Below are 16063 nucleotides of genomic sequence, written 5' to 3'. Positions count from 1 at the left end.
AAATGAAGGCAGCAGTCCTCACTGCTCGAGAAAAGTCCCATCCCGGATTAGTAACAAACAGCGTAAATATTTGTTCCAGGAGAACACCCACACTAACATGTCTCACTGTCAGTTACAGCAGCTCACCAAGGGCTGGGTTAATGACAGCTGTAAGGACACTTTCGGTGGGGCACTGGGCCGGGTGCGAGGGATTCCAGTTATCCCAAGTGATAATGTTAGGATGGGGATCTTTGAAGACGAACGTATCGGAATTATATTAAAAAAGGTACTTGGATGGGTTATCATGATTCCCTCCCACATGCTGTGGAGATAGAGGGGACATTGACAGGGACCACACTTACGTAAATAGAGAATAGACAATAGACAATAGACAATAGATGCAGGAGTAGGCCATTCAGCCCTTCAAGCCTGCACCGCCATTCAATATGATCATGGCTGATCATTCCCAATCAGTATCCTGTTCCAGCCTTATCTCCATACCCCTTGACTCCACTATATTTGAGAGCTCTATCCAATTCTTTCTTAAATGAATCCAGAGACTGGGCCTCCACTGCCCTCTGGGGCAGAGCATTCCACACAGCCACCACTCTCTGGGTGAAGTAGTTTCTCCTCATCTCTGTCCTAAATGGTCTACCCCGTATTTTAAAGTTGTGTCCTCTGGTTCGGCACTCCCCCCCATCAGCGGAAATATGTTTCCTCCTGCCAGAGTGTCCAATCCTTTCATAATCCTATACGTTTCAATCAGATCACCTCTCAGTCTTCTAAACTCAAGGGTATACAAGCCCAGTCGCTTCAGTCTTTCCGTGTAAGGCAATCCTGCCATTCCAGGAATTGACCTCGTCAACCTACGCTGCACTCCCTCAATAGCCAGAATGTCTTTCCTCAAATTTGGAGACGAGAATTGTACACAGTACTCCAGGTGTGGTCTCACCAGGGCCCTGTACAGCTGCAGAAGCACCTCTTTGCTTCTATACTCAATTCCTCTTGTTATGAAGGCCAGCATGCTATTAGCCTTCTTCACGACCTGCTGTACCTGCATGCTTGCCTTCATTGATTGGTGGACAAGAACACCCAGATCTCTCTGAACAGCCCCTTTACCTAATTTGATACCATTGAGGTAGTAATCTGCCTTCCTGTTCTTGCCACCAAAGTGGATAACCAGACATTTATCCACATTAAACTGCATTTGCCATGCATCTGCCCACTCACCTAACTTGTCCAGGTCACCCTGTAATCTCCTAACATCCTCATCACATTTCACCCTACCACCCAGCTTTGTATCATCAGCAAATTTGCTAATGTTATTGCTGATACCATCTTCTATATCATTTACATATATTGTAAAAAGCTGCGGTCCCAGCACGGATCCCTGCGGTACCCCACTGGTCACTGCCTGCCATTCCGAAATGGAGCCGTTAATCACTACCCTTTGTTTCCTATTAGCCAACCAATTCTCTATCCAATCTAGTACTTTGCCCACAATACCGTGCGCCCTAATTTTACTCACTAACCTCTTGTGTGGAGGAACAGGCCAGACCATGGCATTCCCATTGCCTGTCATTAAAGAATTCGGGTCCTCTCACATCAAGCTGTGGTCCTAACCACACTCACCTTGATATATCTCGGGATACCGGTGGTTAGGATTGCAGGCTGTAACAGATGGGTACGATCATGGTGAATAATGCCTGGATACACCCCCAGGGACTGGAAGGTAGATGGAACTCCCCGGGTGATCACCTTAGTTTCCTTCATTTGCAGTGTTTGAGTGTTCCTGGCTGGGTCAGTATTGATTGCCTGTCCGTAGCTGCTCGGGAGCTGGTTTTGGTGGTGAGCTGTCTCCTTGAACTGTTGCAGGTGGTGGACCCACAATGTCCTTCGGGAAGGAATTCCTGGAGTTTGAGCCAGGAGGTCCCATTCCCTTGCATTTATTCTGCTCACCGGATGTTGGCTATGCATCACAATTCTGTATGGATTCTCAGAACGGAATATGTTTTGTCGAAACAGTTTGGAGAGCCACAGTCACTCAGTGGTGAGCACTGTTACCTCACAGCGCCAGAGACCTGGGTTTGATTCCACTCCTGAGCCACTGTCTGTGTGGAGTTTGTACATTCTCCCTACATCTGTATGGGTTTTCTCCCACTGTTCAATGGTGGGCATTTTTGACAGATTGCCCATAGTGTCGAGGGATATCCGGTTAGCTGGAATAGCCATGGGAAATGCAGGGTTTCACAGATATCATCAGGGGATAGATCTGAGTTGGATTCTCTTCAGAGGGTCATTGTGGTCTCGATGGGCTGAAGGGCCTGTTTCTGTTCTGTAGGGATTCTATGATATCACTTATCAGCCATATGATAATCGGTTTGACCAATGTACAAAATGGCTTTCGCTCAAACAGCAGGCTACTCTGACAACAAACATAACCAGCTTTTAAAATTAGGTTTGTAATTCATTGTATAAGCTTCTTTCTATTCAAAAGACTGGGTGGGGGAGGGGGAATGGGTGAAATGTTCCTGCCTCCTTGCTAAAACACAGGTAGACAGCTAAGAGATGCTGGGTATATTGGACAAGTTATACTCCCAAATCACAAAAGCCAGACAGCAGCCAGATGGTTATCCCATCAGCATAATGTAAAAGGCAACAGTTCCCCTGGGCAGACATATCCCTAATAACGTCTCCACCAAACAAAGGAGGGCCCAGACAGGAAGGTACCGGGTCCTGCTACACAAAGAAACTAACAGGACCAAGCCATCCAAATGATTAGCAACGCTTCAAACTATTAACTGATTCTCTGAATTGGCCAGAAGTATAGAAAGTTCGGAGAAACCATCCAGAAATGAACGAAACCAGGGATCACCTGCTGACTGATCTCTTGAATTTTCTGGAGGCTTTCTGAGGTGACCAACATGGCAAGGGACAGAGACCAGCTCACCATCCAGAGAGAGGGAGAGAGAGAGGGAGAGAGAGACAAGCTGAAGGAAACCTCAGGAGCATGGGAGAGAGGGAGTGTGAAAAACCATTGAGAGAGAGAGAGCTGGAACCAACTGGAATACTGAGTGTCACCCCTTCAGTCTGTCCATGCTTTAACGCCTGTTTGTCTCAGTCTGACTTCCCCTTCTCTCTTTGTCCTTCTGTCTCCCTGTCTGTCTCTTTCTCTCAATCTGCCTTTCTCTCACACCATCCCTCTCACTATCTGTCTCTGCCCCATCTTTCTCTCATCCCCCTTCTCCATCCCCACTCGCTCTACCTCTCTCTCTTTTTCTCACCCTCCCTTTCTCTTTTTCTTTATTTCAGACCTGAAAGTGCTCACCCAATTTTGACCCCGCTAAAAACATTTGCCCCTCATTTTAACTCTCCTCCCAAATTTATTCCCTTCCCCAAATACCTTCCCTCCCTAATACCTACCTTACCAACTGTGCCCCCCTCAAATATTTCGCTGCCCCCAACATTGCTGTGATCCCCACTCCCTGAGGCAGAGGGATTTGAGTGGAAAAGTGTGGAGCTGGAAAAGCCCAGCAGCTCAGGCCTGACCCATCGACTCTCCTGGCTGACCTGCTGTGCTTCTCCAGCTCCACACTTTGTAACTCTGACTCTCCAGCATCTGCAGTCCTCACTTTCTCACACAGGTAAATGAGTCTGGGTTGACTGACTCGCCTGTAACGATTTTAATGTACAGCAAGATCCCAGTCCGAGAATTACAGAAGGTTTACATCACAGATGGAGTCCTTTCTGCCCATCATCCCCCCTCACCCATTAAATGATCCTGGACCGGTTCAGGATCCTCAGGATTGGCCCCTGAATGGCCTCATTGACTATCCTTCCTGTGCAGACCTCTTCACAACCCTGTCTCAGATTTTGCATCACATGCTATCCCTCCCTCCATCTCTCTCTGACAACAGCCCCTCCTTTCTCCACCAACCCCAAAACCCCATCAAACCCTCCCCCTGTCTCTGGCTGTCCCACTCTCTCCTTGTCTCCCACTCTCCCCCTTCCCATGCAGACTCACAGTCCCTGGGCTGGAGGACATAGTGCAGAGACTAACTCACCTTTTGACTGACTGCAGTAATGCACAACAAGATCCCACTCTGAAACCATCGCCAAGTACACACACTGTCCTTCTCCCTCCATATATGCCCTTCTCACTTTCTGTCTCTCCCTGTCTCTCTCACTCTGTCCTTTTCTCACTCCACCTCCTTGACTCTTACTGCCCATTTCTCTCTCTCCACTTTCTCCATCTCCACTCTCTCCATGTCTTTCTCTCTTTTTATCATTCTCCCTTTCTCTTTCTCTTTTTCTTTATTTCAGACACACTCAGAAAATTACTTCATGTTCCTTCCACTCACCCCCTCCCCACAGTGGGTGTAAAACCTAGGAGAGACCAGGCACTGAGGCAAGCTCTTCCCAATGCCCCTTCCCCCAGTCACTGGGACAGAGCAGAGGGGTCCAGGGAGAAAGAGGGAGAGCAACTACAGGAGAGAAAGAGAGATGGATGGACAGACAGTGAGAGGGAGGGAGAGAACAAGAGAAAGACAGGCAGGCAGAGGGGGGTAGAGGAAGTGAGAAGAACTGAGAGAGAGCAGACAGAGACAGACAGAGAGAGAGAGAGAGTGTGTTAAACTCCAGGAAGAGAAATACAATGTCAGACAGATACAAGGAGAAAATGGGAGGAGAAAGACAGGGAGAGTTCAGGCAGACAGCAAGACAGAAATCCCAGGGAGAGATATAGGACAGAGAGAGAGAGGAGTTACAACAGCAGAGAGATAGAGCTGAGAGAGTGGGGTGGTAGTGGGGGCTATGATGTTGCTAGAGTGATGTACAGACAGGAATAGCAAGATCCCACAGAGCTGAGAGACAGATGCAGAGAGAGATGAGCAAGGTGTTAGTTTTGTGAAAGACTGAATGATTAAGCATTCCTGAAAAACCAGGTGAGGTGACAAAGGGGGAAGGGAATCTACTGGGAAATGTAAACAGGACAGAGATGTGAAGGATGGTGAGATATAGAGATTGAAGGAAAGATGTGGGAGAGAGAACTGGGAAAAACAAAAACAGACATGAGAGCTGCAGAGAGAGAGGGAAGGAGTGAAATCTGTGGGATCAGATCCCTCTCTAGCATTATGCTCCTTTGTCTCTCCCCGTTTCCACAGACGGCCTGAATCCCACGATTTGTGTGTGTGTGTGTGTGTGTGTGTGTGTGTGTGTGTGTGTGTGTGTGTGTGTGTGCTCTCGTCTGATAATTCCGTATCGCAGAATAATTTGATTCTCTGTCTCTGTACTGTCCAGGTTTCAGCTCCCAAATCAATACTAAATCATTCACGATTCTATTGAATAGTAGAGCAGGCTCGATGGGCTGAATGGTCTCCTCCTGTTCCTATTACAGATGGTTTTATGTCCTTAACACTACCTCCCAGCTCTTGGTCCCCACACTGGAGGTTATGACTCCACAAGGCCCTGATCTGTCGAGTGCTGCACCCTTCCGTGAGTCTCGGAGGGAACCAGTCTGATTTGGATTGGAGTTGGAGCCTCTCAGTGAGAAGTGAAATCTCCTTGAGGTTCCCCTCAGTCTCTCACTGTAAGGTGGAGCAGGCCAGTCTCAGGGAAGCAAACAGCAGGCCCGGTCTGCCCTGTCCTCCAGCTCCATTTCAGAAGGCCACATGGGAGGGGCTTGGTTCCTTCATCAGCTTCCCGTGCTCTCCCTTCTGGGTTAGGGTGGGGGCCGAATGGCCTTGCTCCTGGCTCTTCTTGAGGTGCAGTCTGGCAATGATTGTGTTATACACGGCATGCCCCTGGAGTGAGGTTGGTTAGCTCAGTTGGCTGGTCAGTTAGCTTACTACACTAGCTGAAGTTACTCTGAAGGACTCTCCTTCCCAACCTCTCCCCTCAGTTGGGCCATAGTCACCCTCTGATTAAATCCCCACCAGACCCCGCTCTGTAATGAGGAGCTGTCCCATGCTCTGGTAAGACTACGGTGACATTACATTGGTTTGTACCTGGAGCTCTGTGTGCAGGACTAGTCACTGCATTACCAGAGGGATGTTAGTGTGTGGGGAAGGTTTACTGGATGAATCCCCACTGGAATGAACAGCACTCTCTTTCCCCCAGTTAATTCACTCTTGCAGCCTTTGTGTCTTTGGAGACACGAGGACCACCTCACCTGAAATAGCAGCTGGATTTTATATTCATGGGCACCTGATAAGATTGGCTAGTTTACACACACACACACACACACACACACACTCTCTCTCTCTCTCTCTCTCTCTCTGTCTCACAAACACTCACTCTCTCAAACATACACACACTCTCACTCCCTCAAACACATACACACACACTCTCTCACAAACACACACTCAGACAGACACGTACAAAAACACATAATCCCTCTCTCACACACACAGACACACAGAGATACGCACACATGCACTCTCTCTCACACACACGGACAGACACTCGCTTTCTGTGTCTCTCTCTCACAGAGATAAGCACACAAAACCACAGTTACTGTACAAACGTGGAGGAAGGTTCAATGGAGAGGTCACTTTCCAAGGACTGAACCCTGATCTCGCATGATGACTGCTCCAGGGAGACAAACAGCAACTGCAAATGACTTGTTGGATCTTCCTGTGCACCGCATCTTGCATCGATAGCATTGGTCTGTTTGGGTGCCTGCTTTTCTAGAGAGTCTCCAAGCATCAAGTGACCATACATTGACAACAGTTTTTCTCCAATCCATGTTTAAGGCACCTGGTGATGTTATTTTTCACTGATTGTTTAAAAAGATCTGAATCTTTTAAAATGGACGTGGCCTCCATCCCAAACCATTTCCACAAGCCACGCTGACCATCCCTAATCAATCCTTGCTTTTCCAAATCCATGTAAATTGTCTCTCGGAATGCTCTCCAACAGCTTACCCCCCACTGCCATCAGGTTCACAGCTCCATAGTTCAATGGCTGTTCCTTGCAGCCTTACTTCAATAATGGCCCATCATGAATCACCCTCCAGTCTTCAGGCACCTCACCCGTTGCCACTGATCGGTCCATCTGACAAGGTCATCTCCATCCTTCTGTAATCTAAGGCTATCATCCTCAGTATTTATCACCCAACCAATCTTCATATCATTCATGAACCCAATGATTAACCCTCCACCATTCAAATCTAAATCTTTTCTATCAACCACATCAGTAAGACCCCAACAGTGAGACATGAACAGACAGAGATTTCTAATTGGGCCATCACTGTCTGCTTCCTGCCACTCAGCATTCTGCGCCAAATTCCTTGGATCTTGAGTTTTTATGTTCACTATCAGTTTCCAATATGGGTCCTGATAAAAGCCTTACTGACCTCCAAGCAGGCGACAGGAAAGTATTGCCCTTATTTAAACACCTGGTCACCTCCTTAAAAAGTGCAATCCCATTGGTCAGACCCGACCCCTCCTTAACACAACCATTCTGACTGGTCTTCATGTACTCCAGTCTCTTTAAATGCTGATTAATTCTCTCTCCCAAAATTGCTTCCAACAGACGTCCCACCCACGATATTAGCCTGACTGGCCTGTAGCTGCCTGGTATATCCCATGTCCCTTCTTGAATAACAGTACCACATGGTCAGTCCGACGACACCTCTCCTGTGGCCAGAGGGGATTTGAAAATGTTTGCAAGTGTACCTGCTACTTCCTCCATCACCTCATTCGGTAAACTGAGATACATTTCCACCGTCTTTGGAGATTTATTGGGTTGGAAGAAGGCCAGACCACTCAGAACCATCTCTCTCTCTATATATATGCTAATTCATTTAATTGTATCAAGGAGCATCTTCACAATTTCATATCAACCCTGTCCCAATGAGCACTGACAAAATGAATCCATTCACTGTAGCCTCTGGGTCCATGCACAAATTCTCACTGTGTTCCACAACTTACTCTTTCTGTCATTATCAATTCACCCTTAATGTCACTGTAAGGTACTTTCAGATTTTTATTTCCTCTCTTAGCACTCCTCTCTCCCAGGTAATTCGCCTGCGATACGATTTGGAGGAGTGTGGATTAGCATTGGGAAGCTAAGAAATGAGGAACACCCGACTGTGCTGAGTGTGGGGCAGTGGGATTCATTTGGGATGAGGACATGGAAGCTGAGGAATAAACCTCAGTCCTGCAGCATGAAAATATACAATTGAGCTGGCAGGTCAGTCACACGAAACGAAAACTTGATCCCTGGGAAAAGAGGGTGGTAACCAAATGAAGGCGGTCTGTTTGAACACAGTCTCTGGAATCTGGACGTGGGAATCATTGCTGAGCAGGGTATGTAGGAAGCAGAGGCAGAAATATACTGAACAATTTCAGATATTCCTCTTAGACCACAAGACATGGGAGCAGAAATTAGGCCATTCAGCCCATCTGATAGTGTGGCACTCACTCAGTCCTGCCTCTCTTACAATGCAGGGATCCCCCAGACTGATGCGCTGACAGTGCAGCACTCCCTCAGTCATGATCCTCTGACAGTGCAGCACTCCCTCAATACTGACTCTCTGACACTGCAGCACTCCCTCAGTACTGACCCTCTGACAGTGCAGCACTCCCTCAGTACTGACTCTCTGACACTGCAGCACTCCCTCAGTGCTGTCTCTCTGACACTGCAGCACTCCCTCAGTACTGACCTTCTCACAGTGCAGCACTTCCTCAGTACTGACCTTCTCACAGTGCAGCACTGCCCCCAGATTGACCCTCTGACATTGCAGCAATCCCCCATTACTGACCCCCCTGATAGCGCAGCACTCCCTCAGTAGTATCCTCTGACAGTGCAGCATTTCCACAGTACTGACCTTCCGACAGTATGGCACACCTGCAGTGCTGACTCTCTGACAGTGCAGCCCTCCCTCAGAACTGACCTTCTGACAGTGCAGCACTGCCTCAGTACTGACCCCCTGACAGTGCATATCTCCTACAGTACAGTCCCTCCGACAATGCAGCTCTCAACAGTACAGACCCTCGGACATTGCAACACTCCCTCAGTAATGACCCTCTGACAGTGCAGCACTCCCTCAGTACTGATCCTCTGACAGTGCAGCACTCCCTCAGTACTGACCCTCTGACAATGAAGCACTCCCTCCGTACTGACCCTCTGACATTGCAGCACTACCTCAGTCCTGACCCGCTGACAGTGCGGCCCTCCCTCAGAACTGACCCTCCGACAGTGCGGCACTCCCGCAATACTGAGCCTCTGACAGTGCAGCGCTCCCTCAGTACTGATACTCTGACAGTGCAGCACTCCCTCAGTACTGACCCTCTGACAGTGCAGCACTCCCTCAGTACTGGCCCTCTGACAGTGCAGCACTCCCTCAGTACGGACCCTCTGACAGTGCAGCGCTCCCTCAGTACTGACCCTCTGACAGTGCAGCACTCCCTCAGTACTGATCCTCTGACAGTGCAGCACTCCCTCAGTACTGACCCTCTGACAGTGCAGCACTCCCTCAGTACTGACCCTCTGACACTGCAGCACACCCTCAGTACTGACCCTCTGACAGTGCAGCACTCCCTCAGTACTGACCCTCTGACAGTGCAGCACTCCCTCAGTACTGATCCTCTGACAGTGCAGCACTCCCTCAGTACTGACCCTCTGACAGTGCAGCACTCCCTCCGTACTGACTCTCTGACACTGCAGCACTCCCTCAGTACTGACCCTCTGACAGTGCAGCACTCCCTCAGTACTGGCCCTCTGACAGTGCAGCACTCCCTCAGTACTGACGCTCTGACAGTGCAGCACTCCCTCAGTACTGGCCCTCTGACAGTGCAGCACTCCCTCAGTACTGATCCTCTGACAGTGCAGCACTCCCTCAGTACTGACCCTCTGACAGTGCAGCACTCCCTCAGTACTGACTCACTGACACTGCAGCACTCCCTCAGTACTGGCCCTCTGACAGTGCAGCACTCCCTCAGTACTGACCCTCTGACAATGCAGCACTCCCTCAGTACTGGCCCTCTGACAGTGCAGCACTCCCTCAGTACTGATCCTCTGACAGGGCAGCACTCCCTCAGTACTGACCCTCTGACAGTGCAGCACTCCCTCAGTACTGACTCTCTGACACTGCAGCACTCCCTCAGTACTGACCCTCTGACAGTGCAGCACTCCCTCAGTACTGATCCTCTGACAGTGCAGCACTCCCTCAGTACTGACCCTCTGACAGTGCAGCACTCCCTCAGTACTGACTCTCTGACACTGCAGCACTCCCTCAGTGCTGACCCTCTGACAGTTCAGCACTCCCTCAGTACTAACCCTCTGACAGTGCAGAACTCCCTCAGTACTGACCCTCTGACAGTGCAGCACTCCCTCATTACTGGCCCTCTGACAGTGCAGCACTCCCTCAGTACTGACCCTCTGACAGTGCAGCACTCCCTCAGTACTGACTCTCTGACACTGCAGCGCTCCCACAGTGCTGTCTCTCTGACACTGCAGCACTCCCTCAGCACTGACCCTCTGACAGTGCAGCACTCCCTCAGTACTGACTCTCTGACACTGCAGCACTCCCTCAGTACTGACCTTCTCACAGTGCAGCACTGCCCCCAGATTGACCCTCTGACATTGCAGCAATCCCCCATTACTGACCCCCCCGATAGCGCAGCACTCCCTCAGTCGTATCCTCTGACAGTGCAGCATTTCCACATTACTGACCTTCCGACAGTATGGCACACCTGCAGTGCTGACTCTCTGACAGTACAGCCTTCCCTCAGAACTGACCTTCTGACAGTGCAGCACTGCCTCAGTACTGACCCTCTGACAGTGCAGCTCTCCTACAGTACAATCCCTCCGACATTGCTGCACTCAACAGTACAGACCCTCCGACATTGCAGAACTCCCTCAGTAATGACCCTCTGACAGTGCAGCACTCCCTCAGTACTGATCCTCTGACAGTGCAGCACTCCCTCCGTACTGACCCTCTGACATTGCAGTACTCCCTCAGTCCTGACCCTCCGACAGCGCCGCCCTCCCTCAGTACTGACCCTCCGACAGTGCGGCACTCCCTCAGTACTGACCCTCTGACAGTGCAGCGCTCCCTCAGTACTGACTCTCTGACAGTGCAGCACTCCCTCAGTACTGACACTCTATCAGTGCAGCACTCCCTCAGTACTGACCCTCTGACAGTGCAGCACTCCCTCAGTACTGACCCTCTGACAGTGCAGCAATCCCTCAGTACTGGCCTTCTGACAGTGCAGCACTCCCTCAGTACTGACCCTCTGACAGTGCAGCACTCCCTCAGTACTGGCCCTCTGACAGTGCAGCACTCCCTCAGTACTGACACTCTGACAGTGAAGCACTCCCTCAGAAATGACCCTCTGACAGTGCAGCGCTCCCTCAGTACTGATCCTCTGACAGTGCAGCACTCCCTCAGTACTGACCCTCTGACAGTGTGGCACTCCCTCAGTACTGACCCTCTGACAGTGTGGCACCCCCTCCATACTGACCCTCTGGCAGTGCAACTCTCCCTCAATACTGTTCCGATGACAGTGCAGCACTCCCTCAGTACTGACCCTCTGACAGTGAAGCACTCCCTCAGAACTGACCCTCTGACAGTGCAGCACTCCCTCAGTACTGACCCTCTATCAGTGCAGCACTCCCTCAGTACTGACCCTCTGACAGTGCAGCACTCCCTCAGTACTGACCCTCTATCAGTGCAGCTCTCCCTCTGTACTGAACCTCTATCAGTGCAGCACTCCCTCAGTACTGACCCTCTGACAGTGCAGCACTCCCTCAGTACTGACCCTCTGACAGTGAGGCATTGCACGTATACTGACCCTCCCACAGTGTGGGGCACCTTCATACTGACTTTCAGATGATGCGGCACATTCTCTGATCATTCAGTACTCCCTCAGAACTGACCCTCTGACACTGCAACAGCCCCTTGGCCCTGCGCCCCTGACGGTGCTGCAATCCCTCAGTACTGACCCTCTGACAGTGCAGCACACCTTCAGCACTGCTCCTTTTACACTGTAGCACACCCTCAGAAATGACGCCCTGACACAACAGCATTCCCTCAGTACTGACACTCTGACACTGCAGCACTCTCTTTGCACTGACATTTCTACAATGTGGCATTCCCTCAGTACTGACCCTCCGACAATGTAGCCCTCCCTCAATACCGATGCACTTACAGTGCAGCACTCCCTCGATACCGACCCTCCGATAACGTGGCATTTTCTCAGTACTGACTCTCCGACTGAGCAGAACTCCCTCAGTACTGACCCTTTGGCAGTGCAGCTCTCCCTCAGTACTGACCCTCTGAAACAACACTCCCTCAGAACTGACACACTGACCGTGTAGCGCTCCCTCAGTAATGACCCTTTGAGTGTGCATCACTCTCTCAGTACTGACCCTCTGGCAATGCAGAAATCACTCAGTACTGACTGTCCGGCACATAGTGTGGTGCTCCCTCAGTACTGACCCCCTCACAGTGCGGTGATCCCTCAGTACTGACCCTCTCACAGCGCAGTGATCCCTCAGTACTAATCCCCTCAGAGTGTGGTGCTCCCTCAGTCCTGACCCCCTCACAGCGCGTTGATCCCTCAGTACTGACCCCCTCAGAGTGTGGTGCTCCCTCAGTACTGACCCCCTCACAGTGTGGTACTCCCTCAGTACTGACCCCCTCACATCGCGGTGATCCCTCAGTACTAATCCCCGCAGAGTGTGGTGCTCCCTCAGTACTGACCCCCTCACATCGCGGTGATCCCTCAGTACTAATCCCCTCAGAGTGTGGTGCTCCCTCAGTACTGACCCCCTCACAGCGCGGTGGTCCCTCAGTACTAATCCCATCAGAGTGAGGTGCTCCCTCAGTACTTACACCCTCACATCGCGGTGGTCCCTCAGTACTGACCCCCTCGCAGTGTGGTGATCCCTCAGTACTGACCCCCTCACAGCGCGGTGATCCCTCAGTACTGACCCCCTCACAGCGCGGTGATCCCTCAGTACTAATCCCCTCAGAGTGTGGTGGTCCCTCAGTACTGACCCCCTCACATCGCGGTGATCCCTCAGTACTAATCCCCCTCAGAGTGCAGTGCTCCCTCAGTTCGAACCCTTTCACAGTGCAGTGCTCCCTCAGTAGTAACCCTCTCACAGTGCGACACTCTGACAGCATGGCCATCCATTAGTACTGACCATCAGAGAGTGCGCACTTCATCATTACTGACCCTCTCACTGCACAGCAATCCCTCCGTCCTGACTCACTGACAATGCAGCACTGCCTCCATACTGACCCTCTGACAATGCAGCACTACCTCCACACTGATCCTCTGTCAATACAGCACTCCCTCCACACTGACCCTCTGACAATGCTGCACTCCTTCCACACTGATCCTCTGATAATGCTGCACTCCCTCCACACTGATCCTCTGATAATGCTGCACTCCCTCCATACTGACCCTCTGACAATGCAGCACTCCCTCCACACTGATCCTCTGACAATGCTGCACTCCCTCCACACTGATCCTCTGTCAATACAGCACTCCCTCCACACTGACCCTCTGACAATGCTGCACTCCCTCCACACTGATCCTCTGACAATGCTGCACTCCCTCCACACTGATCCTCTGATAGTGATGCACTCACTCAGTACTGACTCTGACAGTGTGGAAGTGGCCCTATACTGACCCTCCGACAGTGTGGCCCAATCTCAGGACAAAACCTCTGACAGTACAGCACTCCATCATAACTGATACTCTGACAGTACAGCACTGCCTCAGTACTGACTCATTGACAGTGTCGCACTCCCTCAGTACTGACTCATTGATAGTGAAGCACTCCCCCAGTACTGACCCTCAGGCTCGGTCCTGCTCCTCTGACAGTCCAGCAGTGCCTCAGTACTGACCCTCTGACAGTGTAGCACTCTCTCTGTACTGACCTTCTGACAGTATGGTGCTCCCTCAGTACTGACCCTCTGTAATTTTTGACCCACCCTAAGCTTCTTCATTACGCTGATTTGAACAGAGGTAAAGAAACAGAGTTAGTGACCATCCACCGTCACCCTGTTATAAAACTTATTTTCAAATGTGGCTTGTATGTGATTCCCACAGCCTCTAATAGTTGCCTGGAAGGTGGGGGTGAGCTGTACTCTCCTGCTGCAGTCCTTGGGTGTCCCACAGTGATGTTAGGGAGGGAGCTCCAGGAGTTTGACCTGAACCATGTAAAGAGCTCTCTTACTGGAGTGCCCTTTTTAAAGTTGGGAAGTTAATATAGACCAGGAGGACCCAAGAGCTGCAGTCTTGTCAGGGAGAGAGGCTGGTGGGTCACACACCTCAGGTGAGAGGCGAGGTTGAGAAGCTGGGGCCTTCATGGTAATTTCAGACATGATAGAGATTGAACCAACAATGTTGGCATCACGAACCTGTTAGCTGTGGTAACAGACCCCCCTTTGTAGCAGAGGGATTCAATCCCTTTAATAGAGCAAGCTGGAGAATTCAACACTAAAATCAATCTGTACGGACGCACTAGAGACCTGAAACATCAATACAGAGATTGCTGAAGAAGCTCAGCATGTCGAGCAGCATCTCTGAAGGGAGAGGGAGAAAGAGACAGAGAGAGAGTTCACCTTTCAATCCAGTGATTTCTGCGGGAAAGTTCCTTCAGAACAGACCGTTTTGAGGAAGAGTCACTTGGAATGCGAATTGTTCCTCTCTCTCTTCACCGTTGCTACCTGCTGAATTGTGCTGAATTTCCCCACCATCTGTTTACTTGAGAACTTGACCTGATCCAAGTGTCACTGAGTAATTCAGTCTGTGTTCAATGCCCTGAGGCTGCTTCTGCTGAAAGTTGACAAACAGGTTTAAGGCTGTGTAAGGTATTGTATTCGGAGGGCGGGCTACATGGGAGAACAGATACAGAACAAAGGCACACGGAAATGTTAGGTCTGAGCTGTTCCTTCTGAACTAATATCACAAAGTTACATTGATCAGGATCTTTGTGAAGTGCCTTTGTCAAGTGACCCTTCCTCAAAACCCTGAGATTGGGCCACACTGTCAGAGGGTCAGTATAGGGCCACTTCCACACTGTCAGAGAGTCAGTACTGAGGGAGTGCTGCACTGTCAGAGGGGTCAGTACTGAGGGAGCACTGCACTGTCAGAGGGCCAGTACTGATGGAGCGCTGCACTGTCAGAGGGTCAGTACTGAGGGAGTGCTGCACTGTCAGAGGGTCAGTACTGAGGGAGTGCTGCACTGTCAGAGAGTCAGTACTGAGGGAGCACCACACTGTCAGATGGTCAGTCCAGACGGCAAGCCTCACTATCAGAGGATCTGCACTGAGAGAGCACTGCACCATCAGAGGGTCAGTACTGAGGGAGTGCCTCATTGTCTGAGGGTCAGTACTGAGGGAGCACTGCACTGTCAGAGGGCCAGTACTGATGGAGCGCTGCACTGTCAGAGGGTCAGTACTGAGGGAGTGCTGCACTGTCAGAGGGTCAGTACTGAGGGAGTGCTGCACTGTCAGAGAGTCAGTACTGAGGGAGCACCACACTGTCAGATGGTCAGTCCAGACGGCAAGCCTCACTATCAGAGGATCTGCACTGAGAGAGCACTGCACCATCAGAGGGTCAGTACTGAGGGAGTGCCTCATTGTCTGAGGGTCAGTACTGAGGGAGTGCTGCACTGTCAGAGGGTTAGTACAGAGAGAGTGCTACACTGTCAGATAGACAGTACCCTGAGGCACTGCTGGACTGTCAGAGGTGCAGGACCGAGGCAGAGGGTCAGTACTGAGAGAGTACTACACTGTCAATGAGTCAGTACTGAGGGAGTACTACACTCTCAATGGGTCAGTACTGAGGGAGTACTACACTGTCAATGGGTCAGTACTGAGAGAGTACTACACTGTCAATGGGTCAGTGCTGAGGGAGTACTACACTGTCAATGGGTCAGTGCTGAGGGAGTGCTACACTGTCAATGGGTCAGTACTGAGGGAGTACCACACTGTCAATGGGTCAGTGCTGAGGGAGTGCTACACTGTCAATGGGTCAGTACTGAGGGAGTACCACACTGTCAATGGGTCAGTACTGAGGGAGTACTACACTGTCAATGGGTCAGTACTGAGGGAGTACCA

At 50.7% G+C, this 16063-nt stretch overlaps 1 long non-coding RNA gene across 1 annotated transcript in view; it reads right to left on the bottom strand.

Moving 5' to 3' along the window:
• LOC140470057 (uncharacterized) overlaps positions 1 to 14687 on the bottom strand; it is a 60135-nt gene extending 45448 nt beyond the window's left edge. Inside the window, exon 1 of the long non-coding RNA XR_011956324.1 lies at positions 14564 to 14687. This is a non-coding gene — a long non-coding RNA (uncharacterized lncRNA). The remainder of the gene's footprint in view (positions 1 to 14563) is intronic.
• Positions 14688 to 16063: the final 1376 nt, after the last annotated feature.

Source organism: Chiloscyllium punctatum, chromosome 50 (genome assembly GCF_047496795.1).
Source record: "Chiloscyllium punctatum isolate Juve2018m chromosome 50, sChiPun1.3, whole genome shotgun sequence".
Taxonomy (NCBI): domain Eukaryota; kingdom Metazoa; phylum Chordata; class Chondrichthyes; order Orectolobiformes; family Hemiscylliidae; genus Chiloscyllium; species Chiloscyllium punctatum.
Note: the sequence above shows the minus strand (reverse complement) of the source record. Positions and strands in the feature narration are given on the sequence as shown.